The sequence below is a fragment of the Eschrichtius robustus genome, chromosome 20, assembly GCF_028021215.1.
Source record: "Eschrichtius robustus isolate mEscRob2 chromosome 20, mEscRob2.pri, whole genome shotgun sequence".
Taxonomy (NCBI): Eukaryota; Metazoa; Chordata; class Mammalia; order Artiodactyla; family Eschrichtiidae; genus Eschrichtius; species Eschrichtius robustus.
In genome coordinates this window covers 8,245,852-8,262,828 of record NC_090843.1, presented here as the reverse complement: position 1 = coordinate 8,262,828, position 16,977 = coordinate 8,245,852, and the positions used below count along the sequence as shown (strand labels likewise).

The following is a 16,977-nucleotide window of genomic DNA, read 5'->3' as shown; positions in this document are numbered from 1 at the left end:
GTCTGTGTGTGTTGGGGAAAGTAGTATATCATGCAGGGTGCTTAGCACAAAGAATTCAGAATTCAAGAACCACGGGAAGGTTCTGGTATTTGATGGGAGTCAACCACGCAGAAGGTTGCTGGCCTCTGATTAAAGTCCCACTGGACATGTATTACCACCTTGTCACCAAAAGGACATTACTGGGTAATGAACCCTCATTATCGGACACTGAACATCATGGCTTCAATAATTTGACTTGATATAGGCAGTTTTATTTTAGATTACATGGGCTTCTATTAGAAGTGTAAACCAACTGAGTTATCACCATACTACCCCTTAAGCAAACCTTGGGATTTACTGTCCTGATGTCTAGTCTGATGTTGCTACACACCGTACCCGGCAAGGCAGTGGAGGGGGCGGGGGGATGTCTCCACAGGTCTGGTAGGCAAGAGCCTCCCTGCCCAAAACCTGGCCCTTGGGTCTGTGGTTTTGAAGGGCTGATCCTATCAGCACACCTAACAAGACTGATGAATCAAAATGCTACTTTAGAAATTGAGACGTGATTAAGTGAATGGACATTTAGGCTTTCTAAAGCAGCTACTTGAGAAACCATAGCTTCCCGATGCCTGGACCCATTTTTATCCATACTTTATTTTTCCCTATTCCCATCACATCTGTAGTTACCAAAACCTGTCAACCGGTTAGAGGGGTATAAGATCAATTTAGTGGGAAACTTAAAAACACCAAAACATCTGATTGCATCCTGTTACCCGCAACTCTTCTTCTCTGAAACTTTCACTTATAAAAGAATATGCTGAGTCACAGAATAAAACATGGCTTTTACATGGGTCTCAGTCTGAAATCCACAAATGCTAGTCGGTTTTTTAATTTTTTAATTTGTTTCAGAGTTAAACCCAAGACACACTGACTTCATAGGAAATCCACTGAGAAATGTTTTTCTAGGCTGAACACCTCTTTCCCTTCAGTCTCCCCCAACAGAGCATGCACGTTAATTACTTAATTTTATAATCACTGCTGTCCCACCACTATACCAAGATCACCTAAACTGTGTGTGTAGTATTCTGAATGTTCTTATTTATACCCTAATTTCACTAACTGCAAACAATTTTCTTGGATACCCTGTCACTTGAATTCTTTGGCTACTTTTGAAGACGAAGTCCAAAGAACTCTTAAATGATTCTCCTTTGGTGGGGGAGGGTGGTATTTTATAGGCATTAGCAACTAGCACCTGGGGCTGTGCTGATCCCATCTGGCATCACTTGGAGACAACCTATAAAACCAAAGAATCACTTGATGCAGCAGCCAACTAAGAGACTCAAAACTGAAGGTTAAATTTAAAGAAAAAACTAATTTAAAAATTGGTAATCCTAGAGGAACTCATTCTAAGCAGTCAATCATTATGCGTGTGTGCGTGTGTGTGCGTGTGTGTGCGTGTGTGGAAGGCACAACCAGATCAATTCAGTGCAGCCTGGTAGGTCCCAGATGACTCTCCTTTTCGGGAGACTGATCTGAGGGAGCAGAATCTGGCAAGTGGCCAGTACCAGTGAAGAGCAGCCATGAAGTGCTGGCGACATCTATATTCAACCCCCCTCTGGAGTCAAACCTACAGGTTTGGGAATTCCCTGGCAGTCCAGTGGTTAGGACTCATCACTCTCACTGCCAAGGGCCAGGGTTCAAGCCCTTAAGATCCCACAAGCTGTGCGGTGCAGCTTAAAAAAACAAAAACAGAAACAAACCTACAGGTTCACTTGGGTCCCACAGAGCAGTCAAGTCCACTCAGAAGCAGACTACAACCCAGCAGGTAGACTTTCCCACTTGCTAACACGTCCTTTCACTTTGTTTTACTTCCAGCTATAAGCTGCTTAGACCGGTTTTCAGGCTCTTTAAATCTCACTCCAAATATAGCTTCCTTGGTGACCGAACAAATATGTGACCTTACGTATAAAGAGCTGCACACACCTCCCAGCTTCAACAGAAAAGAAAGGCAATCTGTGTCCAGTTCAAGCCTGGCATTTAAATAGGAACAAAGCCCAGCGCCACTTTGCTACTCTCTTGCTCACATGCCAGCCATGCCATTCAGACAGAGCTGAGCTAACGCCAGGAGAGCTCCCTGGTGTTAACAAAGCACCTGGAAACCAAATCGCTCCGCTAGTGCCACTGTACACCGTCTTTCCTGAATGTCAGGATACGGTACAAGGGCAAGAGGTCAGATAGTCCTGAAGTGTTCTCACTGCCACAGCTGGCATACATCTGCCATTCCCGTCTGTTTCAAACGGCACATTCATTTTCTTGAAATATGTGACAAGCGCTCTTTCATTCCACAATGAGAGTATAAACCAAATCTGGGCCACTTGCCCATTTCTGCCACCTCTTATAGCCTGTGCCCTCAGAGCCATTAATCAAGGGGCCTAAAGTGTGACAGGGCAGCCACACCACTGGTTTTCAAGCTGCAGAGGAGAGGAATGATGCATTAGGACTGGGGTCTTGGCAGGGTATGCACAATTCCCTTTGGAGTCCGTTCAATTCGATCCCTTTTAGAGCCTGAACTTCTTTTAAGAGCACAGGGCCAGCCCCTTAAGCCTCAGAACAGACTGTTTTCCCTCAGTTGAGATTTTCAGACAGGGATAACTAACCATCATAGGCTTGTGGGGCTTCTTTGGGACATGTAAGATGGAAAGAGAAAGCTTACAAACAACAGGAGAAGAATCATCATTTCACTTGCTTCAGGCAAAGCAGTTCAATTCTGTCTCACTCACTGCAGACACCTAGCGAAGAAAACAAACCTATGTCAAAGTCTCCCTGTCACTCAGCACAACTCAAAGGCCAGGACAGGGGAAGCAAAAAGAACACTCCACCCAAGCCTGTTCCAAAGATCTTCTGTGTTACACACACGAGAGAAATTCCGCCTCGGGTCCAGGGCAGCTGAAACGGCTGCTCGTTAGCGTCTTGTTCCGGAGCATCCTTTTCGGCCTCAAACTGAGGCTGAGACTGTACCTGGCGAGGAGAAATTGCAAAGAACAACCTATTCAAGAAGATATACACAATCTCTCTCAGGTAGCTCACTTTTAAATCAAGCATTAAAAAAACAAAGAAACCAGGCCTAAATTTTCTCTAAAGCAGACTTGGGAAACTGAGTCTCAGATATACAAATTCCACACAGAAAGGCCTTTCTTTGCCTTCAGACAGGGATAACTTCACATCATCATGGACTCAGCGCCCACCCCTCAGCCAGGCCGCAGCACTGTGCCCAGCTGTACCCAGCAGCCCAGACCCGACACGCTGACAGGTCCTGTCCTTTTAAAGCCAGGGTCTCCCTTAGCACAAAGTGTCTAGCAGCCAAGTATGGCATATATATTCCAGCGTCTTTCTGGTGTCAGTAAAATGCCTGAGACAGTGTGGATTACTTCTTTCAGCCAGACCACTGAAGGCCAGCTGCACAAAGGGTACCTGATGCCAAGAGGAATCGACATCAAACAAGGTCATTTCTCCTTCACTCACCTCTGTGTGCAAAACAATACTGCAGAGCAACCATGTGGCTTTCAGTGCTTTAAAGCAGGGATTATAGATCTGCCCTGAGAGCTACTTAAAAACAGCCAATACTATAATCTTGCTGTCATAAAAAGCCCTGAGCTAAAAGTAGATCAGATCATCTAACTGTTCCTCCGTACCCGCTCTTAAATGGCCACACACGATTCTTGGGCTGCACTCCAGAGCCATCTCATCATGGCCGGAGGTGGGGTCCAGGAACGTGTGTACTACTTCAAACCTCTGTAGGTGCACAGCCAGGTTTGAGAAGCACCATTCCTGTTTTTACAAACTGAAGAAATAAGGCTCTGGTGCAGTCACCTGGTAACAGGCTGAGACTGGAGTCTAGATCTCTCAAGTTAGTCTAACACGGGGTTTCAACCTACCGACGCTTTGGGTGGGTAGCTCTTTGTCGTGGGGGCTGTCTTGCACACTGCAGGGTACTTCGGGGCGTCCCAGCGCACCCTGACCCCTAGTTGAGAACCACTAGCCTAACTCAGTAACTAGTTGTTCAACTATACCTCAATAAAGCTTAATAGTTTCTTTTGCAATAAGCTGCGGTAATTTTGTTACAATCTGATTGAGACACACCTCTTTACAACTGACATTAAATCAGTGACATTTTCTAAATTAAAAAAAAAAAAAAAAAGCTTAATAGTAATAATAACGACCCCCTACCTCCCAAAATCAATTAGCTATATTTTTATGGTTTTTTTAAATAAAAAAACCCTAGCCGTGTAACTATGCGTGAGTGAACTCATTGTCTCCCTTTACTTACTCAGTAGCAACTCAGGGAAAATATCTACCTCGTGTAGAGTTGTAACAAACCCTGTGAGGCTGCTTGGCAAGGGATCTAGCAAAGAGTTCCATACCACTTCTCTCATCCGGCCACTAATAATCCTGGAAGACCCACACATCTCGGAATCTAACAGACCAATACTTAAAAGGGATCATAACCTACGCAATTCTGTGAAAGAGCAAAAACTCTTACCTTTTACAGAAATTTCATCACGAAGATCCTTACACTCAGTATCTCTGGATGATGGTTTTCATGTGACTTTTTTCCAAGTCCACAGCCAACATCTTTAACCTAAAAGAGAAATATGGATAACACACTTCATTCTAACAGAAACAAACTTAAGATACTGATTCTCAAGAACGGTGTTTAAAAAAGCTGAGCCTCAGCAAGTCAGAACTCCTCACAAAAGATGTCCTTTCAGACAGGGATAACTTTAAATCATCCTCAGCTCAACCAGTAACAAAACATTTCTAAATCCCAGCCAACCAAACCTCATTTTCCAAGTCTTCCTTTCACCCCTGTATGCAGTGGCATCCACTTCGATTTCAGTGACACCTAGTGGCCCCGATTACACTGGCTCAGACCATCCTCACCTCTGGATTCTAGGCAGGACCCTAACCGGACCTCTGTGTCAACCCGGATTCACAGAGCTGAACTTCAGAACAGAGTGTGAGGGGGCGGTATGTGGTAGGCCTTCACACCATCTCACCTTTCCCACTTCTGGCGCCCACCCAGGTCTTGCCTGCATCCATTCTTACTCATTTCAGGGTTCCATTCGCTAGTTTTTAAGCTTCAACGTGCACGTCGGCTTCTCACCGTCTCTGCAGATGCCAAACAAAGGCCTGTGGGGAACGAAAACATGAGCATGTTAAGGGTCGTTGTAAAACTACGGCCTACGGCTTTCCAAACAAAGTCTACCATCCCATTGGTTACCATCTGTGGAGTTACATAAAAACTGACTGGGGCCGTCCTCAAGGCACTCGAGGAGGAGGCGAAGTATTCAGCCGTTAACACCCCTGAAATGAACTGAGAACCGTCCCTGTCAGTCTGCCCCGTGTAAAGACCTGGGGACCTGCAAGGCCGCTGGGGCTGCGAGCTCAGCACATGGGTGTCTGCGAGGCCGGGGAGGGGGGCGCGGGAGTTGCGCAATACGGAAGGGCCGCTCTCCCCCAGGAGGGCCGCTCCGACGCCAAGGTGGGCTTGGGCTCTCCCCCCTCAGTAATGAAAACTCGCGCCCTTTGGAAAGCGTTTTCCCAGTTATCTCAGCTAATCCTCTCAACCACCCTATTGGCGGGAAGACCAGGCTTAAGCGTCACCATTTCTCCTTCGAGGAGGGGGCAGCCAAGTGTGTTAGCGCCGTATCAACAAAGACCCCGTTTTCCCACCTCCGCAGCCTTACCGCCGCCAAAGGTCCGAGGTTGCTGGCCTAGCTCGGACCAGCCTGAGGCCGCCATGTCTTCCAGCCACGAGACCGGCCCCGAAAAGAGAGAAAGCTCGCGCCTGCGCGCAAGTTCTTCGCGGCAGTCTCGCCGGAACTCTCGCGCTGTTGAGAAAAGGCTGATGGGAAATGTAGTGCAAACAGCTGCCGTGGCGGGGCAGCCGCGTCCTCAGCGCGGCTCTGGACCCGGGATTAAATGGTGGCCGCCGCCACGGACAGTAGAGAGCCCGGGGTGGGAGGCCTGCTCTGTATAGAACCACGGCCGTTAGAAAACGAAGATGGACTGTCGCTTCGGCCACAAAGTCATTTATCTATTGAGTGAACAGGGTGTCCCTGGCCGAGACTGGGTGGGCGGTGGAGGTCGCAGAAAACTCGAGGGGACTTCACGAGAGGAACGGTTGAGGGAACTGAGGCCCTGCTGGATTTCGTTCTTAATTGCTCTGCGGATTTTATTTGGGGCGGGGCGAGTTCGTCTGGGGTGGTTGGCTGCGTTAGCGAAGAGGAGGGAGATTCCCGGGGAATCAACGTCCCGCTCAGTTGCTCTTAGTTGGGGCGAGAGCAGTGGGGCACAGGCGCGGCCGGCAGAGGGCGCCCGAGAGCGACGGGCTAGGCCGGGCTCTAAGTTACCCTTAACCCAGGGGCTTATCCCCGCGCCGCAGGTCCCGCCGCCCCGCTGGGGTGTGGCTTTAATTCCGACAAGGAAAAATAATCAAATTACGAAAAGAACTGAGAAATAGTGTAATACCCTCTGCTACTCCTGAGTGTTGATTTTCAGGTGATCACCCCGGCTTCATTTTTGAAATAACAAAAGGGCAAAACAACAACTAGAGTCAGAGCCAGAATTTACACCTGTTTGGAAATTGGTTTAAACTTGCAAGACCACGAAGCCTTTTCTGCGTTACCTTCTCCCCATGCTCATCAGCCGTTCAGCAGTGATCTCAGTGGCATTGAGTCTGGATTAAATTGTTCTGTTTATGGTAATACACTGTGGGTACTTATTTTCAAGTTACCACATTTGTTAATGTTTGCCTCCCTCAATTGGATTGTGAGCTCTTCAAGGCAGAAGTCTATTTTAATTTGTTTTTTCTTTTTAATATCCTCACAGGCCTAGTTGGTATTCCACTGCCTCTGCTCACAGTAAGTACTCCACAAATATAATCATTAACTCAGCAATAGCTTCTATCGTGTGAAATTGGCCCTTACGTTTCTCTATCTTACCCTTGAAGACAGATTATTTTGTATAATACCGAAAGAATGGGGTCTGTCCCTGCAAACTAAATTCCTTTCATCTCAGACTCTAAGTTTGGAATTTGCCAAAAGCTGCTTGTGTGTAGGCAGGTGATCTGCAGGCAAAACAATAATGATAGCTAACACTTCATAGCACTTACTGTGTGCCATTCACTCCTCGAGTACTTTACGGATATTAATTCATTTAATCCTCACCACTGCACAGTGCAGTGCATTATCACTACCCCCGTTTTACAGATGAGGAAACAGAAGCATTGAGAGATGATGAAACTTGCCCCAGTTTACACAACTGGTAACTGGTGGTGTCAGGGTTAGATCCCAGCCTGTAGAGTCTGTGCTTTTACCACAAAGTTATACTGCACCGTGTGTATATATATATATATAAATGGATCTTATATATAAGGGTTTTTGGTTTGGGGGGAAGGGGAAGGAAGAGGGATTTTGTGTGTTTGCATGGGTGGTTAGGGAGGAAACTGGGGGGGAATGATGGGCACCTGTTGCACTGTTTCGAGCCACTTTCTGGCAGGAAGAGTGAGGCTGAGAGCCTGCAGGAGCTGATCTGTGAAAGGCAGAGGCTCTGGGCTCTGGCAGGTCTGTCTTGGGTCCCAGACTAGTTGCCACCCAGTGTGCAGTGAGGGCCACTTGTCACAGCTCGAGAAGGGCCACTGTGCCAGAGGCCACAGTGTAGCTTTCACACCTGACAGGGCACTTAGTGGAACCGCAGCAGGCTCACGGCGGATGGCAATGTCACGGGCTGCTGGGCTGTGGCCAAGCCGCCAGAGCAAAATGCAATGAGAGGCCTTGTGTCTGAGCACATGTCAGGTGCACTGCTTAAGCAATCCAGAAATAACTGGGAAAGACGTCAAAGAATGCACCAGAATTCCTGAATAAGCAGGCAAGGGCTCAGAGCTGTTGAGACGGAAATGCTAATGCCAGTGTGACTTCATTTGCACTCGTTGCTGGTGAGGTCTAGGACGTTTGAGTTTTACATTATTCAAGGCCGGTGTAGACCTATATTTATTAAATGGAAAGAGTCACACAGTCTAGTGATAAGTGACAGAAGTAGATCACAAGCTGAACAGGGCAAGAGTCCCCAGGGCCGTTCAAGGGACCTTGGCTCTGAGTGCAAAGGGGAAATCCGGTCAGCTGGCCTGCTGTGCTCAGGCGGTCAGCTCACTGAGTTCCAGTCACTGCTAGGATTTAAGACATGGTATCCGAAACCCACATATAGAAAACAGAGTCTTTAAATATTGAGGTGAATTTCTTAACCTGAAAAGGAATCTTTAATTTTATTAGTAAAAACATGAGGAGGGTAGGTATAGCCCAAGCAGCTGGCTGCTTAAATGGGAGCAGTTGCACCAGTGATATCCCGGGAAGTTCACCCGTGTGGCAGGCACTCTTAGTCCTGCAGCTGTCCTTCCTCCGTCTTACAAACAGCAGAGCTACTGGGCAAGCCCCTGCCCTGCCCAAAGGAGTGCATCTTGATTAGTCGGCCATAGAAAGCTATTCCCTTTGCCAGGAATGGTTTCAGGAAAGGGTCTGCGGCGCAGTTCTGCCAGGTTTGGGAACGTTTTCTAGTTTTTAATAACAGTAGCCTCTCTTCTGGCTTTGGGACATCGTGAGGAGATGCCTGAGACCACCGAAGCCATCTTGTATCCGTGAGGCCCGTTTCCCAGCAAGAGCGGAAGGTCTGCGGTGGCAGAGAGGAGAAAAGAGCATGAACCCTTGAAGATGCTTTTGAACTGCTGGAGAAACCAGTCCCGAAGCCCCCTGCCTTCAGACCTTTTGTTTGATTCAGAGACACGTATTTTTACATGTTAGTGTTTCTGAATGTGGGAGGCATCTTTTGAGCAATGGCATCTTAGGTTCAGTGAAATACAGAGTGTGAGATTTAAGAAAGAAACCTCCGTGTTGTTTAAGCCGTCTCAAGTTGGGTGTTCTGTTAGAACCAAAATCATCCTGGGCTTCCCTGGTGGCACAGAGGTTAAGAATCTGCCTGCCAGTGCAGGGGACACGGGTTCGAGCTCTGGTCCGGGAAGATCCCACATGCCGCGGAGCAACTAAGCCCATGTGCCACAACTACTGAGCCCGTGTGCCACAACTACTGAAGCACATGCGCCTAAAGCCCGTGCTCCGCAACAAGAGAAGCCATCGCAATGAGAAGCCCGCGCACTGCAAGGAAGAGTAGCCCCTGCTCGCTGCAACTAGAGAAAGCCCACGAGCAGCAACGAAGACCCAACTCAGCCAAAAAAAGAAAAAAAAAAAAAAAGAACCAAAATCATCCTAAATGATATGATCGACATTTTCCGAAATTTTTTTTTTTTTTTTAATGATTATTCTCTGGAAGAATGGGTCGTGGCAAAATGAAGAGGAACTGACACACTCAAATTACCATCCTGAGAAAAAGTAACAGCTGGTGTATAGTGTTGCCTCCGTGCCAGGCACTGCTCTAAACACCTTTTTTAAAAAACCACTTTATTGAGATCTGAGTGACATACAAAAAGCTGCCCGTATTTAATGTATAAAACTCGATGACTCTAAGCACCTTCAGTTTGCTCTCTCATTTGACTCTCACAACAGCCCTGTCATTATCCCCCGTTTTGCAGCCAAAGTGCAGATAGATGAAAGTCATTAGTAAGTAGGGGCACTGAGAACTCAATCTAGCCTCCAAACCTATGGTCTTAACTGCTGTGCTGGATTTCCTGGAAAAATACGCTATGACAGTGGATCATGTTTTGTTAACTCTGGTGATTCTAATTCATCCAGCTAGAAAGCCCATCATAAAAGCATAGAGGACGTTTTTCCCTTCAATTTCTCAGGACTGTGAAAGAGGGCCACAAATCCTGTTCAGCAGAAATCCAGGACCATTGAACATAGCTTTAACTTCCTGGAGGAGAAAAAACGGAACAACACGTACCCTAATTATTGAGAATGGATGACCTTGGGTTGCGGTGGATTCTTTCCTGTGTTGACCAATAGCACACATTTCACTCGCCTGCTCGGCAGATCTGTTGCCTCTCATAAAATTATTAATGGGTTTTTAAAAAAATAAGTGAATTTGAAGAATACGTAATATCCCATTGACCTCTTCTGCTGTTTTCTGGACACATCTCTCCTTCCCAGAAACCCTGCCTTCTCACAACTGCTGCAGCACCTTTGCTCATGCTGTTTGTTTCCTTTGCCTTGACATTTCCTTCCCTTCATCCTTCCCTCTGCGTAGCAAATCCCAACTCATGCTTCAGTATCCCCTTGCGAAATCTTACCTGAGGTGCTCAAGCAGTCCCCTAGCTCCTTTCTCAGCGTCCCCACAGCAGGCTGGTTTAGCACACGCTCTGCTGATTCGAGCTGAGTAACCCCAAGCAGATGACTTCACCTCTCTCTAAGGCTCCTTATCTGCAACAGGAGGAGGCAGAGGCTCTCCCAAACCCCACAGGACGGTCTTAGGATTGTGCATGCAAAGCATCCAGCACGGCCGGGCACGAGGGAAGCACTCAGTAAGCGGCACTCTTATTATGTGAACATACATACTTCTTTTAATACTCACTGTTTTATGATTATTTGTTTTCGTGTCTGGCTTTTCTACTAGACAGTGAGCAAGGCAAGAGTCAAGTCTTTGTTCTTGTTTTTTGGGGTTTTTTTTGAAACTCTTTAAGTCATCTTTTTTGAGGTGTAATTTACATACAATAAAATGCATCCATTTGGGCTTCCCTGGTGGTGCAGTGGTGGAGAATCTGCCTGCCAATGCAGGGGACACGGGTTCGAGCCCTGGTCTGGGAAGATCCCACATGCCACGGAGCAACTGGGCCCGTGAGCCACAATTACTGAGCCTGCGCGCCTGGAGCCTGTGCTCCGCAACAAGAGAGGCCGCGATGGTGAGAGGCCCGCGCACCGCGATGAAGAGTGGTCCCCACTTGCCGCAACTAGAGAAAGCCCTCGCACAGAAACGAAGACTCAACACAGTCATAAATAAATAAATAAATAAATAAAAAAAGAACGCGAATTTCTAAAAAAAAAAAAAAAAAATGCATCCATTTAAAATGTACAGTGCAGTAGTCCAATAAGGAATACACCTATGCAGCCACAACCCCATCACAATTTAGAACATTTTAATCACCCAGAGATCCCCTTCACACCCTTTTACAGTCAAGTCTCCATACAACCCTGGCCCCAGACAACCACTGATCTGCTTTCTGTCACTGTAGATTAGTTTTGCCTGTTCTAGAATTTCATATAAATGGAGTCAAACAGTAGGTACTCTTTTGTGTCTGGCTTCTCTCAATTACCCGTGTTGTGGCTTACATCAGTAGTTCATTTCCTTTTTAATTACTGAATATTATTCCATTGTATGACTATACCACAACATTTTTATTCCCGTGCATGTTGGTGGACCTCTGGGCTGTTTCCAGTTTGGAACTATGATTAATAAAGTTGCAATGAACATTTTTGTACAAATCTTTTTGTGGACATAAGTTTTCATTCCTCTGAGATAACTGCAGGGGAAACTGCCAAACGGGTTTCCCAAGTGCTTTGTGACACTTACACTCCCCCAGCAACATATTACAGAGTTACACTTGCTCCACACCCTTACCAACACCTGTTATGGTCAGTCTTCAATAAGCCATTCTGGTAGGTGTGTCATAATATCTCATTGTGGTTTTAACGTGCATTTCCCTGTTGACTATGGCGCTGAGCATCTTTCTGTGTGTTTGTTGGCCCTATGTATACTTTTTTGTGAAGTGTCTGTTAAAACCCTCCCTTTTTGTATTGGCCTATCTTCCTATTGAGTTGTGAAAGTTCTTTACATATTCTGGATACAGGTCCTTTCTCAGAAACTTGCTTGGGAGGTATTATCTCCCAGTCTTTCCAGTTTCGATCAAGTCCAGTTTATCCATTTTGCTTTTATGGTTAGTGCTTTCTGTATTCTATTGAAAGGATTTTCCTTCCTCCACTGAATCACCTTTGTCCTGTCTTTGGATCTCATTGATCTGTGTGTATGTCCTTTGGAAAGCCCCCCACCCAGCACCGTCTCGAACTCTCATCGTGTCTCCTCACCCTCCCCACGCCGCAGGCAGGGAACTGTCTGAGGCAGACGCTGAGGCAGTCATGAGGTCACCGTCCTGTGTGCTGCGCATTGTCAAGTGTCTGTTTCTTATATTTTGCTCAGTTTTCTGGTTGTTTGTGGCAGGAAGTCTTAATTCATTTCTGTATCCACAGTGCCTGGCACACAGACACTCCATGAATGTCTGTTGAGTGAGCGAATCCTTGTTAGCACCTCCAGACACAGTCTACCAGAGTCTCTTTTGATTGGGAGAAGCTGTGGCTCCCCCAGAGGTCATCTGGTCCATCCCCTTCATCTTAGTAGACAGTTCCTTTCCTGAGGATGGTCATTAGTCCTTTACATCCCCAGCGCCAGCCCACCTGGGTTCAACGCATGCCTATTAAATGGGGAGATTGAGGTCCAGAGAAGGAAAGGTCAAGTGACCAGGCAGTGGCTGGGGTGGCAGAACTGGACCTCCCAGGCCAGGATCTTGGTCTTGTACTAACTAGCAGGGCAGGAACTGCCTCTTATCGCTGTCTCATTCCCAACACCTCACACAGGATTTGTACGTTGTAGGCTCCCAATACGTGCTTGTTAGATAGGAGCAAGTGAACAAATTGAATAGTTTCCTTTAATACTTAGTTTAGCTGGCTTCTGCGTGTGATGTTAAATCACACGTGTGTGTGTTCACAGAAGGATGGGACTGGCCATTCCTACCCAGGCTCATAGGTCATGGTCATCAGTAACTCTTTCTTTTAATTTTCTCTCCACCCTCTAGGCTTAGTCCCCACTAGGGGGCATGTGCATTCCACAGAGAGGGTCTGCAGTTCTTAAGTGCCAGGACTTGTTTCCAGTTTGTCCCTGGGTCCCTCTTGAAGCTACCTCCTGTGTCCGCATGCCCTGCGCCCTCCCCCTGCGAAAACAAACAGCTCCCCCTCGTCTAGCTCGGCCTCCAGCTGGGCCGCTGGCTGCCATCGTCTCCCTCCCAGGGGCTCTGCCCTGGTTGAAGGAGATAGAATGGCAGCGGCGGTGGCTCTCAGTGCTGGCCTCGCCGTCTGTCACCCCTGCCGGTGGCCACTGCTTCCTCCCTGAAGGGGATGACTGATCCTGGAAAGGCCGCTCTCCTCCTTCCCCTCAGCTGGTAGGCAAGGACGGGCCTTTCGGGACCCAGAGTCTGGTCTACCCTTGAACCCCAGGTTCCTGAAGAGAGAGCATGTGACTCACCCTGGCAAAAGCCGCCCGGCCCACCTGCAAAGGCACTGCCGGGGTGGGGCCGCAGCTCTCGTTCCTTGTGCCTGGAGGACGGTCACCCCAGGCTTTCCGCACAGCCCCCGCTCTAGACTCAGTTCCTTCCTCCCCCGACAGCCTCACAAGCTTTGGCATCAACGTTGCCCAGGCACAGGTCCTGGCTTTGCCACCAGCTGCGAGCGACCTTGAGTGAGTTCTGTGAACCTCACTTTCCTTATTGGGTAAATGAGGTTAACAGCAGTTCCTGCCTCATAAGTGAGACAATGCTTATGAATAAAGCTCTTGGTACAGCGCCTAGCACGGAATAAGCGTCTGAGACCTATTAGCCAGTATTAATAATATTAGTAGTATCATCATCATTATATTCAAGTAAACCTTAGTATGAGCCACTTGGCTACTCTCCTTCTTTTGAGGCTCACAGAGAAGCATTACTGCCTCTATCTCAAGGTCTTGGGCTTCTTCCTAACAGTGAGGGCCCTGCAGAGGGGCCCTGGGAGCCTGGGGGAACCAGTTGGGTCCCCTGCTGTTGTGCTGTGCCATTGTGCCAGCCTCCAATAGGCGCCGTGCCCCCCTAGTCTAGGATCGGGGCCTGTGCTCTCTGCCCCTGCCCAGGACTATCCTGCCTGTAGACACACGGTCACACGTTTGGGGTGGGCGGGTACTCTCCCCGGTTGCATCTGCACCCTAGGGTGATGCCAGGCAGCTGTGGCGGCTGCTTCCCTTGCTCCCCCGCCCCACCCCCGGCACCTCATCAGCTCTCTGGTCGTGTCCCAATCTCCAGGAGAGACTGGCAGCGGCCCTGAGCTGCAGCCACAGAAGTAGCAGACAGCACCTCCCCGCTCGCTCCCGGCTGCTGCCCTCGGCCACCCTGCAGCTCCGAGCAGCCTTCTCCCTGTCACTCAGGCTCCCATCAGTAGGGAGATTAGCATTCAGACGGAGGATGGAAAAGCATCAGGGCAACCACCTCCTGTCTTCTCTGGGAGCTGAGATTCATTCGGAGAAGCAGAGCCCGTTGTGGGGAAGGTATCCAGGCCAGGACCCTCCCACTGGAGGTTGGGACAGGGCTCTAGATACCCAGAAGCAACAGTGATGCGCTCTGGTACCATCTCACTGGGTGCTGGGTCTTATTAGGTGGCCCCACCCAGCAGTTCCACCCTCTGCTGTCCTCTCATTTGTTTCAGAGTTGCCCGTTGCCCAGCTGGCGTGTACGTGGAAAGACAGGCCAGGAAGGGCCGTGGGGAGGGTGGGAGGGACTCTAGCTGTTCTGAACCTACTAATTGTTCTGAAATGACTAACTGTTCAGTAATTGACAGTTTACAAACACAATTACACTAGCTTACATATATTGAACACTCACTAAACATGGTAAGCCCTTGACACGCATTATCTAATTTAACACTACAATAATCCTGTGAGAAGGTTTACTGTTATCTCTGTCTTATAGATGAGGAAACTGAGGCACAGAGACGTTCAGTAACCTACCCAAGGCCACAGAGGTAGGAAGTGGTGGTGGCGTCAAGATTTCAACCCGGTGCTCTGACTCTGGGCTCCTCCCTCTTAGATCCTTTATCGTTATTTCATAACAGCCCACACCCCGGACCAGGAGTGACCCAGCTCTGTCTCTCGAGTTGCCCTTAATCCCCCCTTCCTGTTATGGTCAGTCTACCAAGCCCCTGAACTTTCCTGCTCCCATTTCCAAGCGGCGGCTCTTTCCAAGGAAATGCGAGGGGAGAAGGACTCAGCCTCTTGGGAACATTGGGTCCACCCCCGGCACGGGCTTCCTACCAGCTGCTGTGACAGGAGATGGTGGGCCGAGGAAGGGGCGCCTCTGTCCCGGGCGGCCTCCCATAGAGGCGTTCTAGGCCGAGGGTGGCAACTCTGCAGCAGGAGCTGCCAATGTGCAGACTGTGCAGAGAGCCCAGGGGTGGGAGAGCCCTGAGAAGAAGAGGCGAGCGTGGGCCGGGTGTGTGGGGAAGGTGTAAACACAATCTGCTCCCACCGAAGCCAGCCTGCTCCCTGGGGGAGAGAGCCCCTCCCGCCCAGCCCACATGGCACTCCGGCTGCCAGGGCCTGGGCAGCCTGCAAGCCCAGGCAGACACATCCCCCCACCTCCAGCAGCCCCTTCCTCTTGCTTTCCCTCTCTCCATCTGGAACCAGTCCCCAGAGGAACCTTCACCTCCTGAGCAAGCTCTTAGAACAGGGCTGCAAAGGGGTGTCACTTCGTGGATGTGCGTCTGGGCCGTGAGCCGGCCCCGGTGCCACTAGGCGACCTTGGTCTGACAATTCCTCAGCCCAGTGGAAGGAGACAGGCAACTTGGAAATGGCAGAGAGCGGAGGCAAGGATGAAGTGACAGGAATACGGCAGATAGATTAGAGAATGGATGCATAGAAGGATCGGGGAATACAGACTGGGTCCCAGGAACAGTGCCCTCTGGCCCTCAGCCTGAGAGTCCTGTCACCAGGAAGGCTGAGGCCTCCCAGGAGAAAGACAGGCTGACGGGAGCTGAGACAGGTGGTCACGAACTCGTGGCCCGTGTCAGGTGGGCAGCTCCTTCCCTTGGTGAGACCCTTCCCCTGCCTCCGCCCTGCCCTACTTTTTGAGGCTCCCACAGAGCTGCCAGGCTCCCTGCAGCAGCCCCTCCCCAGCAGGCTGCGCCTCCTCCTCCCCATCACTTCAGAGTGGGTTCCCCGAGTCGAGTCGGCTGCATCTCACCCTTTCCTGCTGTCTAGAGAACTCCTCCAGCTCCTCTTTCCTGAAAGTCAGGGGTGGGGGCCAGCCAGGCAGAGACCTCGCGGCTAGATAGGCAGTGGGGGCTGGATGGGGAGGAGAGATGCACGTGGGGGGAGTCTGGGGGGGGCTTTGGAAGACGAATGGCTGCAAGGCGGTCGGCAGCAGCTGCCAGCAGGGTCTGCGCCTGGATCGCAGGGAGCAGAAGCGGAAATCTGCTTTTATCTCTGCTCAGGATCAGGCAGGATGGTAAAGAGAGAGAAATGGCAGAGCAGCTGGGGGCAAAGGAGGCCGCCGCCGCTACTGAGCAGTCAGCAGATTGACAGAAACAAGTGTCATGCTTTTTCCCTTCCCACATGCTACTGCCCATTTGGGACACGGGCACGCGTGCACACGCACACACAGAAAACACACTCCGAGGACAAGCTGTGAGTTGCTTCCATCCAGCTGCAGGCAGACATGTCACAGATCCAAACGGCATTTCCTATTGATCATTTCAGCAGAGCAGCCAGTGGCAGGGTGACCTCTGGGGACCAGGGAGAGGCAAATGTCATAGGAAGTGAGTGCCACCATCGCAAAGTGACACCACACAGCCCTGGACAAGCTGAGCTGCCAAAGATGGGCGGCCAGGCCAGTAAAACGGCTTCTTCCACTGAGCAGCTGCAGACTTCCAGGTGGCTTCAGGGAGGCCTGCGCTGTGGGCGTGAAGAGCATGGGCTCTGCAACCTGCATATGAGCCTGGGGTCCTCCACTTACTGGCTGGGTGACGCCGGGCAAATTAGCAAAGCTCTCTGTGAGTTTCCTCATTTCTAAACCGTGGACAATAATATGACAGCCTCCGTGCTGTGAGGGTTCAGCGGAGGGTGAAAGGGCAGCCCTTCCTTTGTGAACGTGAACCATCGCTGTCCCTCAGTTCTGGAGTCTCCTCGCTCCCCACTTGTTCCCTCCCCTAG

General features: G+C 49.6%; 1 long non-coding RNA gene and 3 other non-coding genes across 5 annotated transcripts; all 4 read right to left on the bottom strand.

Moving 5' to 3' along the window:
- Nucleotides 1-229: 229 nt before the first annotated feature.
- LOC137754149 (uncharacterized) lies at nucleotides 230-5,809 on the bottom strand. Of its 2 annotated transcripts, none has more exons than XR_011071748.1 (4): nucleotides 5,724-5,809; nucleotides 5,034-5,166; nucleotides 4,517-4,615; nucleotides 230-2,994 (listed from the first exon to the last, which is right to left on the bottom strand). It is a non-coding gene; the product is annotated as an uncharacterized lncRNA (long non-coding RNA). The 2 variants fall into 2 exon arrangements; XR_011071750.1 differs by having other exon boundaries at nucleotides 5,083-5,166.
- On the bottom strand, nucleotides 2,575-2,647 carry LOC137755649 (small nucleolar RNA R38). Its single transcript, XR_011072043.1, has one exon. It is a non-coding gene; the product is annotated as a small nucleolar RNA R38 (small nucleolar RNA).
- Nucleotides 3,131-3,214, bottom strand: LOC137755647 (small nucleolar RNA R38). The gene has a single exon (XR_011072041.1). It is a non-coding gene; the product is annotated as a small nucleolar RNA R38 (small nucleolar RNA).
- LOC137755646 (small nucleolar RNA R38) lies at nucleotides 4,700-4,777 on the bottom strand. Its single transcript, XR_011072040.1, has one exon. It is a non-coding gene; the product is annotated as a small nucleolar RNA R38 (small nucleolar RNA).
- Nucleotides 5,810-16,977: the final 11,168 nt, after the last annotated feature.